Source organism: Xyrauchen texanus, chromosome 50 (assembly GCF_025860055.1).
Source record: "Xyrauchen texanus isolate HMW12.3.18 chromosome 50, RBS_HiC_50CHRs, whole genome shotgun sequence".
Classification (NCBI taxonomy): domain Eukaryota; kingdom Metazoa; phylum Chordata; class Actinopteri; order Cypriniformes; family Catostomidae; genus Xyrauchen; species Xyrauchen texanus.
This window is the reverse complement of record NC_068325.1, coordinates 6,074,120-6,089,164: the sequence shown is the minus strand read 5'-3', so window position 1 is coordinate 6,089,164 and position 15,045 is coordinate 6,074,120. Positions and strand designations below refer to the sequence as shown.

At 36.9% G+C, this 15,045-nt stretch overlaps 1 protein-coding gene across 3 annotated transcripts in view; it reads right to left on the bottom strand.

Moving 5' to 3' along the window:
• The window catches only part of LOC127641204 (poly(rC)-binding protein 4-like), a 108,398-nt gene extending 93,777 nt beyond the window's left edge, over positions 1-14,621 (bottom strand). For all 3 annotated transcript variants that reach the window (XM_052124024.1, XM_052124025.1, XM_052124026.1), the window contains exon 1: positions 14,500-14,621. The gene's annotated coding sequence lies outside the window, so the exon portion shown is untranslated. The remainder of the gene's footprint in view (positions 1-14,499) is intronic.
• Between the last annotated feature and the right edge of the window lie 424 nt (positions 14,622-15,045).

Below are 15,045 nucleotides of genomic sequence, written 5' to 3'. Positions count from 1 at the left end.
AATCTCGGTTAAACAAATTTCTATCATCTCACAATATATATCAGGATACTGCCCAGTTTTGCTTTCTGTATGTACTTGGAAAAGTCATAAAGATCCTCCAACTGTAATTCAGGAGCCATCGTATGATAACTAGAAAGAGGAAGTAGAAAAGGAACACACACTCGGACAGAATGAGCTACCTGCCAAAAATAGCATAAGCCATGTTAAATCTTTTAGGCACTTGGCAGACAGAAAAAAATTTAATAAAATTCCCCAGCCACAAACAAAAACACTGAAACACTGAATGATTAAGCCCCCTTCTGGCATTAGAAGAGCATGAATACATTTAACAGGCCAGATCATGTTGCGAATACCGTTGATTTATCCGCAGAGACCACGTGGCACTCTCACTTTTGATAATTCCCTCTGCCGTGGCCCGAAAACCAGCAAAGTTATTTAGGTGCTAGCTTTGTGTAACTAGGAGCTTGGTGAAACAAAGTGAGATTAGCCAGTGCAAGGAAATCAGTCCACTTTTAGCAATGGTTAGTGGATACTACTGTCATGCCAGCAACAAACGGCTTAGTGCAGGGGGAGGAATGGATTGGTGGTTAGGCAAGGGGTGGGGGGGGAACACTTCACATTCGGCACTTTTCACCCACTCATAACAACATATGACAACACCCCCCCCCACACACACACACACATCCCCGAGGAGAGAGTGTAAATGCAGAGGTAACAGGCGTCTGGCTTTTTCATGGCAAGCCGAGTAAAGTTGGAGCAGAGAGGGTGTCTAGTACCAGGGTTTGATCAAAGCTAGAGAGGTAACCAGCCTCTAGAATGATAAACAGCTCAGTGCTCTGTTTTTTAAATTTCACATGCCACAGAAGAACGCAAACGCTAACATTGAAGTGAATAGGGTGTAAAAATTGCAATGCATGCTCAAAGGCGAGTGTGCCAGCTCTTATAGTCCACAAAGCACACTGGTGCCACCATTCTCCTCTCACAATGTTAATGTTAATGTTACATGAAAAGATTGATTTACCCACTGACTTTTCTTTCATGGAAATCATAACTTTTTTGACTAATTTTAGCAGTTCTCTTTGGTGTCACTAGTAGTGCAGAATGTTAAATAGCTTCACCTATTTTACATTATAAATATGTATTTTCATAAAGTAAATCCCCTAATAATCCATCCCTTACAAAAAATCTAGAGTTCTGGCAAACTAGCCAAATGTTTGGGGCAAATTTGCCATGAACACTATAAATATGTATTTACATAAAGCTGAAGAAACATTACTTATATGTTAAGATGTGAAAGTTACAGGTTTATAACATTTAGATCTCTATGTGTATGCTCTGCTGGTCTGTTTTTGTAAAAATGAGAATCTAGCCAACTTTCTCAAGTACCCATTTAATAAATCTCATCCATTCACAAAGTTGAACCTTTATTAATAATCACAATTTACTTGTAAAGGTTTGGTAGTCGTGGAAAATTAGACAATGTAAGCACAGTTTTACCATTGAATAAGTCAACAGTTTGTAAGCTTTGTATGTACTCAACCCTACATAAGCTTGTCACCAGGGCTGGACTGGTAATCTGGCATACCGGGCATTTTCCTGGTGGGCTGACGCATTTTGGGCCGATCAGGGGGGAATGGCCATGGGGAGAACCCCCCACCTCCCACCCCACTCAATAGTTGGGCCAGTTGCCATGTAACACCTCGGGCCGATTTCACTTCCCAGTCCTGCCCTGCTTGTAACTCCATCCAAAATGCAACCATTTGCAACATTGTTCTTAGAAACATTTGTTGTGCTTGCCGTATTGCTAACTGTATGTCATTTGTTAGCATTGAATATGTTTTAAGCCTCAAGTATTTCCTGTTTCATCCATGTAAGTGCACACATGGGACACCTTATGTAGTGATCGTGTAGTAAGATTTATGTCCCTATTCCAGGAAAGAGATTTAGGCTATTTCTGAGGGCTGCACAGGGTAGAGCCTTGATCCTGGAACAACCAGAGGTCTGCTGCTAAAATGCTAAGAGGAGCACCAATCGGAAGGACCATTCCATCATCACGCCTGCATGCTACTGAGATGCTAAACCTCTACTAAACCTTCTGCTGTTTCTAAACCACAAATAAAAAACTAGGTCAGCCCAATTGATTTATTTCAGAGAAAACCTAGCGGGCTAATAATAGCAATTAGCTTGCATTTTAGCGTAAAGGGTAGGTGGGGAATGGAGTCCACACTGGTGGAGCTACAAGGGTGGATGATTATATCTTCAAAACAAGTGCAGCTATCAGCTGCAGGGCTGTCTCATACCTAATTCATTCTGACACCACATCCTCTGCGTTAGATAACAGAGCGATCTGTGCAGTAATTACCAGCCCAGACATATATATTCACTATTAAACAAGGTGGAAATCGAGAGAGAGAGTAGGGAGTGCAGTAAACCAGAAAACTAATTTAGGTCTCAGTTATGTTTCATTTAAAGTCAATATGAAATTAAAAATGAACCTATTCACATCCTTGAAATACATTCATGGAACAATATATTGGTGCACACAGTGCAGACAGTGGATGACATAAAATAAAGGTCTATAAAAATCTAAACGCTTTAAGGTTAGAATCATCTGAGCAGTTTGAGACAATGTTGAAATCTCTTCTGAAACTATGGAGGAAACATTCAAGGAGAAAAATCTGAGAACCATACGACTTGAAGTCAACACGAAACTGCCTCTGCAACCCCCGCAAATCTTTCCTTTGCAAAGGAACAACACTGTGGTGTCTTAAATGTACAAATGTGAGCGATGGTGTCACAATCTATTGAACTATACAAAAGAATGAGATAAAGAAAAGGGTGATGGAGAGAGGAGAGAGAAAAACAGATGAGCAGCTGGGTATTTCTTTTGAACTCATCAGATTGAGGTTCACAGTCAGCAATGCTTCAGTCTTGCATTTTCCACCCTGCAAAGCTCTTTATCTGCTCCCGACTGCATCTCCTGCATCATTTGGACTACAAATAAGTCCAGATATTGGCATTTCCAAGAGCTTTTGGAGATGTGTGTGTCACTCTCGGATTGGTAATTTATGGTAGGCCTTCACCCCTCCTTTCCCACAACCTCTCTCTCTCTCTATCTCTTCATTGCTTGAGATATTTCTGCCCGGTTTTCATTATTGAAAAGGGCCACCCTCCTTTTCCCCTCCCTCCCTCCCTCCCTCCCTCCCTCCCACTCTCCATCTCTTTTCTTATTAGATCTGTGATTCCAAGAGCACATTAGGATATTAAATTCAAGACGAGAATGGATGCTGTCTGCAGACTTGGCAAGACGCCCCGTTGCCGCCTTCGTGCTGTGTCCCTTGCTCTCCCTTCCTTGGTCTTGGACCAGTAAAATCCAGAGAGACAGAGAAGCTCAGTTCCAAAATCTAGAGAACTGCCTTGCTGCCTACTGCCTAAACAGGAAGCCACCTTCTAAGGCAGCATGCAATCCATAATGGAAACTCATAAGGGACTCATTTGAATGCACTACATAGGCAGAAACTCATGCCACACAAATCACACTCATGTGAAGAAAATGGATCACTTGACTAACAATTTATATCAATTGAATTTGATGTTAGCATGTTGCTAAGCTAACTTTACAATAAACTAATAGCATGTTGCTAAGGTAATGGCACAGTACTCTAATTGCATGTTGCTAAGCTAAAGTCACATTACTCTAATAGCATATTGCAAAGTTACTTAATATTTAATAATAAAAAAACTCCCCTCTCTTTGTCTCTTTTTTGCGCTCTAGCTACTGTACTACTCTAACTACCATTGGAACTTGGCAATGCAATACTGCAGATATTGTCTTGGACTGATCAAATCCAGAAAGACAGAGAAGCTCTGTTACAAAACAAGGTGAACTGCCTTGCTGCCTACTGCCTACATAGGCAGCATGCTAACCATCATGGAACCTCCCAAGGGACTCATTTGAATGCTCCACATAAGCAGCAACTCTACACACCACACAAATCACACTACTCATGTGAAGAAAATTCACTGACTCACAATTGATATCAATTGAGTTTGATATTAGCATGTTGCTAAGCTAAATGCACAATAATCTAATAGCATATTGCTAAATTAATGGCACAATATTCTAATAGCATGTTGCTAAACTGTTGCACTTACTATTTACTGTAATAATAAACCAAAACTCCCCTTTCTTTTTCACTTTCTTTTATTCGAACTAATGTACTTCTCTTGCTACCATTGGAACTTGGCAATGCGATCCTGCAGATAATGTTGACTATTCTATGAAAAATGTATTGTTATGTTCCTTATGGTAAGTTTCTTTGGATAAAATGACTAAATGTAAATGTAAAGGCACAATAATACCATGTCGCTAAGCTAATGGACCATACTCTAATAGGATGTTGCTAAGCTAACAGCACAATACTCTAATTGAAAATTTCTAACCCAGATAGCACAAATACATCTTTGAGATGTCAGTTTTAGATTTTTTTAATCTCGAAAGCATCACAATCTAATTAACCTCTGCTATACACCTTAAAAAGATCAGATTTATAATTATTATAAATCATAAACATTTTAAAGACATCTGCTGAATGCCTTATTGACATCCAAGACATACATATTGACATCCGTCTTATAGACGTATTGCAGATGAGCAAAAAAAACTTTACAAAAATATGTCTTCCAGATGTAAACAAACAAAGACATATAACTTAGACGTCTTGGCTATGTACGTCTGCTATCAAGAATGCTAACGGCACAATGCTCTAAAAGCATGTTGCTGAGCTAATGGTACTCTAAAAGCATGTTGCTAAATGGCAATCAATACTCTAATATAACTCGTAAAAATACACCGCAACTACACACATTTTGGGTAAAATAAGCTTTGTTTTAATTGGATTGAAAAACATCTGAGACCAGCCTAAGCTGGTTTGCTAGTCTTTTAACTAGTTCCCAAAGCACACATGTACAGCAGCCAGATGTCTATTGGATGTGTGTTTACATCTGGAAGATGTTTTTCTACGTTGTTTGCTTATCTGCAAAATGTCTATAAGACTTTCCTTGCAGAAGTATAAAATATATATTTTCTTAAAAATATGTCTTTTAGACATTTATGATTTAGAATGTTTATAAATCTGATCTTTTCGAGATTTTTAGCAGATGGTAATTCAAATACACTGCTTTTCAGATTAAATGCTCTTAAACAGAGATCTAGAAGATGTATTTGTGCTTTCTGGTTTTAATTTGGTCTAACTGGTCTCCGGCCTGGCCAAAGGAAAAATGTCCAAAATCCATCTAAAACCAGAAACCAGCCTTTATGACTTAAAGGAATAGTGTGAGCAAATGATGACCAATTTGTTATATTTTTGGGTGAATTATCCCTGTAAAATTCTGCAAAGGTTTTGGAACACTGCAAGAAAAGTGGGCATCTCTCGCTGAATGGGTCCGCTAGTCATGTCCTGCTGTCGCTGTACAACCCTTGTGAGTCTGACAGAGGCACAAAGCAGCCACTTGTGAGCAGGAAGCGATGGTGGGGCCGGCACAGTGGCTGCTTTGTCATAGTATGAATCATTCTGATGTGTTCGAGGATAAAGATGTGCATGCACCCACACAGCATAACACCACCTTCTCGTGCCGCCTTAGGAGCATTCCTTATGACATGTGAGCTTCCATTATGACGGTTCCTTCACCATTGTTATTTATTATACTTTGAGGAAAATGTGCCTTTTTTTAGAGACAATTTCGCCAGAGTTATTTAAAAGGGTTGTTGCTGGGCAAAGCACACAACGATAAAGGTGAAAGAGATGAGCAGTCCCATTGGATGTCATGTAAAATTAATGAGATCTTGAGATACATTTTCTAAAGAAATGGAAAGTGGAACTTTGCCAAGATGCTTTGGAGGTTCTGAAGGTTTGTTAGTGTGCTGTTTTGTAGTTGCCAGGGTAATACCATGGTATTCTTTGAAGTACATTGGAGTACCATATAAGTACTCTTGCACATGAATATGGTAATAAACCATTGTATATATCAAAATACTACAGTAAAACCATGGTATTCTTTGAAGTACCTTGAGTACCATGTACAATTAAAACCATAAATATTGTAATCTTTGAGGAATACCATGGTAATACTGTGATTTGTTTTAGAAATGGCACCATTGTAAAACCATGTTTTTCAAACATCTACCATGGTGAACCTGGTATTCTTTGAAGTAAAATATTAATACCCATTTTGTAAGGGAATGTGGATTTCACATTAATACCGTTAGCAACATTTTGCATTCTGTGCTTTGCTCACACATCTTGCAGTAACTTAATTATATATTATACCCAACCTCCAACATAATTAAAGTGGAATCAATGAGGGGCTTCTCTCTCTTCCTCTGTGTGGCATATCAGAGCGACCTCATTCACACTTATGCCAACCTACCCAGCTCGCAGGTCAAAAAACTTGACATTTAACCAAGCCAGCATGAGATTTCTGACAATGACACAGGATTGGATGCATCCATAGGGCACAAAAAAAATCAAAATGGATGAACAAATCCACCTTATCTAAATGCAGGAGATGCAGTAGAGCACCAGTTTTGGCCAATGAGCATATGATGGGTTTTAGAATAATAAACAACTCTAGTTCCTCTGCTATGTTCTCTACGACCAAGTTACCCATTCAGCCATTTTTGCAAAGGCATTGCTTGACATAATTGTGAGGCCATGCATAAGAAGTGGAAGCCTGATCAGATGCATTATTGTTGGGGGTTGATGGGGGCTTGCCCATTGAAAATAAAGGGAGGGCTGGGCTAGTGCAACTTTTCTTTCTCTGGGTGAGACAGTATTTTTGACCTAGATCTTTCGTAAAACTTGTACATGAGATACGAGTTAGTAGAGCATGCTCTTGTTAGCCACGATTCTTGGTTCTCTTCAAGTGCTCTTTTAACACTTGGTTGCTCAATTGGCTCGCTTTGCTAATCAAATTTCTTGACTGGCCACTCTATGTAATTCACCCTGGCATTCACAATGGACAATTGTACAAGAGGTTTGTATCTTTAGTACCAATAAATGGTCAGTATGACATGTAGCTTCCTAGACAAATAAAATAGAGTTCTGCCAAACTAGCTGCAAACGTGCCACAAATTTGCCACTCATTAACTCTTTCCCCGCCAGCGTTTTTAAAAAAAAGTTGCCAGCCACCGCCAGGGTTTTTGACGATTTTCGCTAAACTTTAATGGCCCGCAGAATATTTTCTGCCATGAATATATGAAGATGCTATATATCACAATAAAGATCTGAGCCTCTGCTTTTAGGCAAAAAAAACGATTTTATTTTATCTTCATTTGTTCTTTTTTTATTGCGACTTGAACAGAGGTCGGTTTTGTCAAAAAACATTTCAGACAAAAAGCTGATAAAAAGGCATGTTTATGTCTGATATTTTGAGCTTCTCAATACTCCACTTCTTCATGTTTGAGACGATCGCAGTCTGTTTCTTTGATCAAAGAGTTGCGTACTCTTTCAAAACATGCGGAGGGGTCTTCCTTACCATATAACACCTAAAACACGGAAACCCGGAAAATTCTGTGTTTGGCGGGGAAGCATTTTTTCATAAAACACGGAAAATTCTGTGTTTGGCGGGGAAAGAGTTAATATTCACATGCAAATGAGCTTGCTCAAATGCGATTAAATATCCTGGTAGCTCAACTGATAGAGCGTTGCACTTGCAATGCAGAGGACCGGGTTACGAGTCCAGTTGGAAGTGTCATAGAAGAACCCCAAAATTACGTAGTGGCTTCAGCAATTGCGTTTTTCATCTCACAATAACTGTTAGGACACTATCGGTTGGGTTTAGGTTTAAGGTTTAGAGTAGGGAGATTTTAGTGCCACTCAATGGACATTTGAATAGAAATAGTCTTTAATCGTTCACAATAAAACTAGGAATGTATATTAGGAATGTAAACAAGGTCAATATTGATTTTTATGTTGATTTTAACATCCTGGCATTGAAACTATTACGCTTTGATATATGCTCATGATTGTAAGACCCACAATTCACTTAGCTCAAATTGAAAAAAAGCATTCATTCTCCTATCCTATTTCCGAGTCAGTTATTACCCTGTAACCTTTCAGTCTGAAAGAGGATTTCAACTCTCCCCCTATGCGCTTATAGCCGTTCCTCTGAGAATACAGAGTGCTTTCAAAATGAGCTCTCCCATGTCTTCTCCTTTCCCCTATCAAGACTTCCAATGAATGGTGGAGAGTCCAGCAGTCTCTCTCCTTCTTTCGAAGTATTGCTCAAGGAAGTGGCACTTTACTACAGGAAATCTTTTCTCTTAATGCAAAGGCAACATGCCAAAGCACCTGCAACACTCAGGTACATGTGTGTCTTTATGGAAATGACATCCTTTGTGTCTGTAGGAGGTGGATATTGCGTCTCATAAATATTGCTTGGGGCAGATATACCTGCAGAGCTGAGATAGATCCATGCTTGGTTTTCTGGACCGGATAAGAGGTGGTGTGTCAAGCATTTTTCAGTAGCTGATTTAAATGGAGGGTGGCAGGCATTCTGCAGACATCATTCATTACATATTAAGGCCACATCAGCACTAATACGTTTTTGTTTGAAAATGCATTGATTTAGCTACTTTTTTGCTTCTCCCTACACATGGGCATATATTCATATATTCCCCCTATAGACAAAACAAGCAAGTACAACCTCCTCCACCACCACCTCCGCCCCCCAAAAGTTAAAGCGAAACTACGGCGCTACTAAGATCATTCTACTCATATTTCTTCATTTTATATTTAGGTATAATGTCCATTGAAAATGTTAGTTCATCCAAAAAGGTAAATTCTGCCATCATTTACTATCACTTGCGTAATTCCAAACATTAAATGAATATCTTTCTTATGAGGAACACTATTGGATAAGTAAGAGGAAAGTTAACTCTGTTCTTTTCCACACATTTGAATCAAATAGCATTTCCAAGATCCAAAAATGAACATAAAAGTACCATAAATGTAATCCTAAAAACTCCCTGAAAATCTTGCTTGTTGCTTTCGTCATATGGAAAAGTGCTGCATAAATATTCTCTTTTGTGTTCCGCAGAAGAAGGTAAGGAATGACATGAGGGTAAACTATTCCTTAATTTCTCCCCCTCTTGATGAGTACTTGCTTGTAGTGGAGACAGGAACTAGTAATTAATTGAAGGACATCATTAGTCGAAGGGATTCAGGGGGAAATATCTCACACTAATTAACATGTGTCTGTGTATCAATTAACAATGACCTCAGTCTCTCAGAAAATAAATAAGAGGACGCTTGTTCCAAACAGTGGGCCATATTTCACGCATTAAAATGCATGAAACAATATACGTATTCTCTCTCTATGAAAGAACTCCACTGTTGGAAATTATACAGAGCTAGACTGTAAAAAATGACCAATTACACAGTCCTCACTAACTCTAACAGTCAATATCAATAGTAGTAAAATGCATATATCTTGGCATTCTTTCATCAAAATGAAAATGTGTTTCAATTCTTTCAGTTTTCACAAGCATGTCATACGCATCATTAACATTCTCAAAAAGAATATTTCAGCTTTTTGATTGCAACTGTGCCAACTGGCTTTGAAACCGTCGGGAATTGGAGAAATTGAGAAATGCTACTTCTTGATCTAAAAATTCTCTGAGTTCTAAATTGCAACACCTCTCTTCCAAAGGAACATATCAAAGATGCTGTGACAAAGTTGGAACCTAAAGCATAACATTGACAGTGGGTGAGGAAGGGGGTGCTGTGACATTGATGGGAGAAGAATTTTGACTGAAGCAGAGATGAATGTCAAACAACTTGCACAACGGAGAATCGCTTCTAAGTTTAGATACGGTCTCTAGACAAAAGCAACAACCTAGAAGGTACATTTGAAGCTTATGTTAGAAGGTGGTAATGAGTGATACAGTAAAGGAAAAAATTATAATAATACTATTCATTATTTTCTCTCTTTTGTTTCTAAAACTGACAAATAACCTTTTGTTTCTTGAGTAAAAGAAAACCAGGCATAGCATTTAAATAATATGTTATATATATATATATATATATATATATATATATATATATATATATATATATATATATATATATATATATATATATATATATATATATATATATGTTTGTGTGTGTGTGATTTCTTCATTTTTATCTAATAGATTTTCGGCCATTTTTTTTATTAACAAATCTAAATATATACTGTAAATATTGCCAAAAATAAATATATAAATGTATAAAAAGTTTCAAAAAAATTGATTTTCACAAAGAGATACCAATGGACCTAGAACATAAAAGATATCTTTAAATCTGGAAAGTTCCATTCATCAAAAATAACGTACAGAACACTATCTATAAATACATAATAGAAATGAAAAAAAAACTCATGCAGGTCTGCCTTAGATTTAGCTAGAGGAAGTAGTATAGAAGAATAGTCTGGTGGAAAAGTCATCTCAGCACCAAACAGATTCTGAAAGAACAGCACATTTTCTCTCTTTATGTGCGGAGTAAATGGATCTAAATTTGTTCACCTTAAACAGCAGATGTTAGGCCATTATAATATAATATACTTTAAATGAATAGTTCCCCCCAAAAAACTTAAAATGAGTCATTATTTACTCTCCCTCATGTGGCTCCAAAAGTATACACGATTATTTTGTTCATGGGACACCAAAGGATAGTTTTTTAAGTATCTTCAAACAGCTCTTTTCCATACAGTTCACAGTTAGTGACCATGATTGTAATCAAAAAGAACAAAAACACAATTTATGTATCATTAAAGTAGTCCATATGGCTTGTGCACTATATTATAAGTCTTCTGAATTCATACAATAGCTTTATATAAGGAATATAATGAAGGTCTGGAGTCTTTATTCACTGATAATCTACCTCTTCGCCAAAGATTTACATTTTCTAGCGAATAACTACCAAAATTAGGATCTATATATATATATATATATATATATATATATATATATATATATATATATATATATATATATATATATATATATATATTGCTATTTGCACTTCTGGTTAGATGCTAACTGCATTTCATTGGCTCTGTACTTGTATTTTGCACAATGACAACAAAGTTTAATCTAATATAATCTAATCTGTTCCTCACACAAAGCTATTGAATGGCTTCAGAAGTCTTACAATACAGAGCATGAGTCTAACGGACTACTTTAATAATACCTTTATCATGTTTTTTGTCCTTTTTGTGGCCACTATAATCTGCCTATTTGGAAAACTGAATTATAAACTGTATTATGAGTTGGTGTTAGATCTAAAGATGTAAAAAGTCAAAACCCATCTAGTCCTAATAATTTTGATAGCTGAAAGTCACATTGCAAGGCAGGGGCAACATAAGCCAACACTTCTGTACTATCAAACGGTCAATATCCACTTCAATCTATTTTAAATCTCAAAATCCATGTATGATCAGCTGTGTTGCTACATGCCCGAGGTCCTAATGATGCATCAGATGTGGCGCTGAACAGCAAACTCAGTCGAAAAGACAAACAAACAGTACAAACAAGGCAAAAATTAGCATGAATAACATGCATGTCATGCAGATAAACTTTGCATCCTCGTGCACTGCCAAGTGAGCCCGGCTCTTATCTAAAATGCTGGATTCCTCGCAGACGCCTGCAGCATCACAGTATTTGTGGGGGGAGCTGGGTTGTTTTGTGAGGCTAAAAATAGTGCTGTAGAACAGAATGTTGAGGAGAATAGGCCCTCACGCAGATTAAACTGCTGTTAACTGCCTGTCTGCAATGTTTGAAGCCCGACTGTAATGCCATTGTGTGTTCAACCTCAATAGAGAGGTCTCGGAAGTCTGCCCAGTAAAGCTACTCTTGGTTTGAGGATATATATATATATATATATACACATCCTTTACACTCTTTCTTGAGTCATTCATCAGTTTTTCATTCTCCTCTCATTTCCTCAACCAGAGAGGCAATTTGTTTTTCTATAAACATGTTTTGAGGGAATATCAGTTTGAGGAGTCTTGAGTTGACAAGGGACTTAATCAAAGAACCAAAACGAATGTGCTTTGGTGCAGATTTGTCAAATTTTTAATGGCAACAATTTTTCCTGGAAACCAAATTAATGCTAAACTTGATGACACTTTGATGTTAGAATCAAGAATACTCATTTTGAAGGACATTTCGGGATAATGTTCTTCGACAGGCGATAAGGACAGAGCTAACAGCATATCTCAGAAAAGACTATTAATATCCAAAGTTAACTTCAAAGATAGTTTGAACAGTCAAAACAGCAGCAACAAAGATCTCTATTCAGTGATTCAGAGAAGAAGAATTAGCAACTCACATGCCAAACAGTTCAGCACAGTACATGCCATGAGCACAATAAGGTTCTTCATTCTAAATAACAAGTTAAGCTGCTGCAGTGGAGGTTTTACTTAATCGAGAACTATTTAACAAAGTTATCAACTACATTATTCTACAAATACCATAACAGTCACAACAGACAGACAAGAAATAAATAACAGTGTAAAGAGTGAAAATAAATAAATAACATACTATGTGTTTGTAGCTTAACAATGCATTAATAATTAAGGGAAAAATAATTTATAAATTATCAATTAACAATAAACTAATGCTTTACAAATACTTTATAACATATTGTAAATAGTAACCTTATCGGTCTGTCTATATTTTTTTCTAGCTGGTTATTTATGGTAACGACAGTTATTATTAAGGGTATAGACAGACAGACAGACAGACAGATAGACAGCCACTGTTGACAGACAGACAGACAGATAGATAGACAGCCACTGTTGACAGACAGACAGACAGACATTAGATAGATAGATAGATAGATAGATAGATAGATAGATAGATAGATAGATAGATAGATAGATAGATAGATAGATAGATAGATAGATAGATAGATAGATAGATAGATAGATAGATAGATAGATAGATAGATAGAGTTCTCATAAACACTTCTTTACCACTGGTTTGCATCAAATAAAATACATCAGGTATGTTTATCAAATTGTTTACAAATGATTAATAACCTGTTTATCAAACTAATAATAGATATATAAAAAATAATATTAGATTATTTGCAACAGTGAAAATAAATTAATAACATACTATGTGTTTGTAGCTTAACAATGTATAAATAAAGAGGGAACAATAATTTATGAATTATAAATTAACTATGAACTAATGCTTTACAAATATTTTATAACATATTATCTTTATAACGGTCTGTCTATCATTTTGTCTAGCTACATATTGATGTTAATTGTAACTATTATTAAGTGGATAGATAGACAGACATACATACAGACAGACAGACAGACAGACAGACAAATAGATAGATAGATAGACAGACATACATACAGACAGACATATAGACAGACAGACAGATAGATAGATAGACAGACAGACAGACAGACAGACAGACAGACAGACAGACAGACAGATAGATAGATAGAGAGAACTGCTGCATTAGCTCCCTATTAAGTTCAATTACAAAGATACTCAGTCATTCAGCATTGAGTATTTGCTCTAATTGTGGGGGTTCGAGTCTTGGTCAACCTAATCAATTAGAGCATCCGAAATCAAATCAGATGTCCTAGAGCAAAGAGAGATCACCCAGATCACCCGGGTACTGCTGCAGCATCCTTGGAGATGTGGATGTTGGCTTTAATCTATGTCTTCAAATCACTAAGATTCATTCTGGCTGCATCTAATAATCTATAAATTCTGTCCAGACTACAGCCATAAGTCATCCAAACCAGTACTGTTCAAATAAAGGTTCCAATTTGAAACAAATAGGGTTTGACAGGAGAACCTTTTTTTAAATTCCACAAATAACTGGTTATTCTATAGTTCCGCAAACATCAATGCACTGGTGTCTTGTACCTATGAGAACTTTTTTTTTTTTTTAATCTCCAAGGGACTATATAGCAATACATGAATTGTGGCTAAAGAGCTGCAAAGAACCAATGAATAGCTTTTAATGTGAGTGTACTAGATGAGATCTAAATCACTGCATTAGGTTAGTACAGCTCTAACTTTGCATTTGCTTAACCAGATGAACCAGCCATCCAAATTCACATGAAACAAGTCTTGTATGATCTTCCACATACCCTACAGACCATAAAGATTGTAGATATTGTATTGCATGGGGTGACGTGTCACAGAAATCTGCAAGATAAATCGTCCAAATTAAGCTGTAGAACTGACCGTTCGGATCTAGATGAATTGTTTAACTTGCATTAGTGCTGATAGACAGCTGTACGCAACGCCTATCTCAATATTGCCATAACAACAGCAGCGGTTTCCTACGGGATATCAGCGCAAGTCTTTGCCATCCCTCACTTGTGTCCGGATCACATTAATATCGGATGCGTTTACCAAAAGCTACAGACACGAAACGCGGAAAGAATACGATTTATGACATAATAATTCACTCTTACCTGTTAATAATGCAGTTGAATGCGTTGATAATACAATGCGAATTTAAATGATGTACTATATATTCCCCGCTGATGTCCACATTGTCAGTGCCAGGCGCTCACTGTAAGAGAAAACCCCGATGACAGAGAGAGAGAGAGAGAGAGAGAGAGAGAGAGGGGGGGGGGGGGGTCATTCTATTCTATCCTATACAAGTACAAGAGACAAATGGGGGTTGAGAAGAACAACAATGCTCAAGCACCAAATGTCGAGGAAAAAAAAAACAGCAAAGGGATGCAATGGTTTCATTTCAAAACAGTCGTTTTCTACATTCTTTCATTCGAATCTTGGACCAGTCTTAAAACCACGTTATAATATTTGAATGTCATCTGCGCAAGTGGTGTTGTTAGGAAGTAATCAAGACCGAAATAAGCCTTCTGGCGCAAAATAATAATAATAATAATAATAATAATAATAATAATAATAATTGGCTAAAATCAACGAAAGCAGTCGCGCATAGCCTATATTTATTTATTTATATATTTATTAATTTATTGACATTCTTTTTA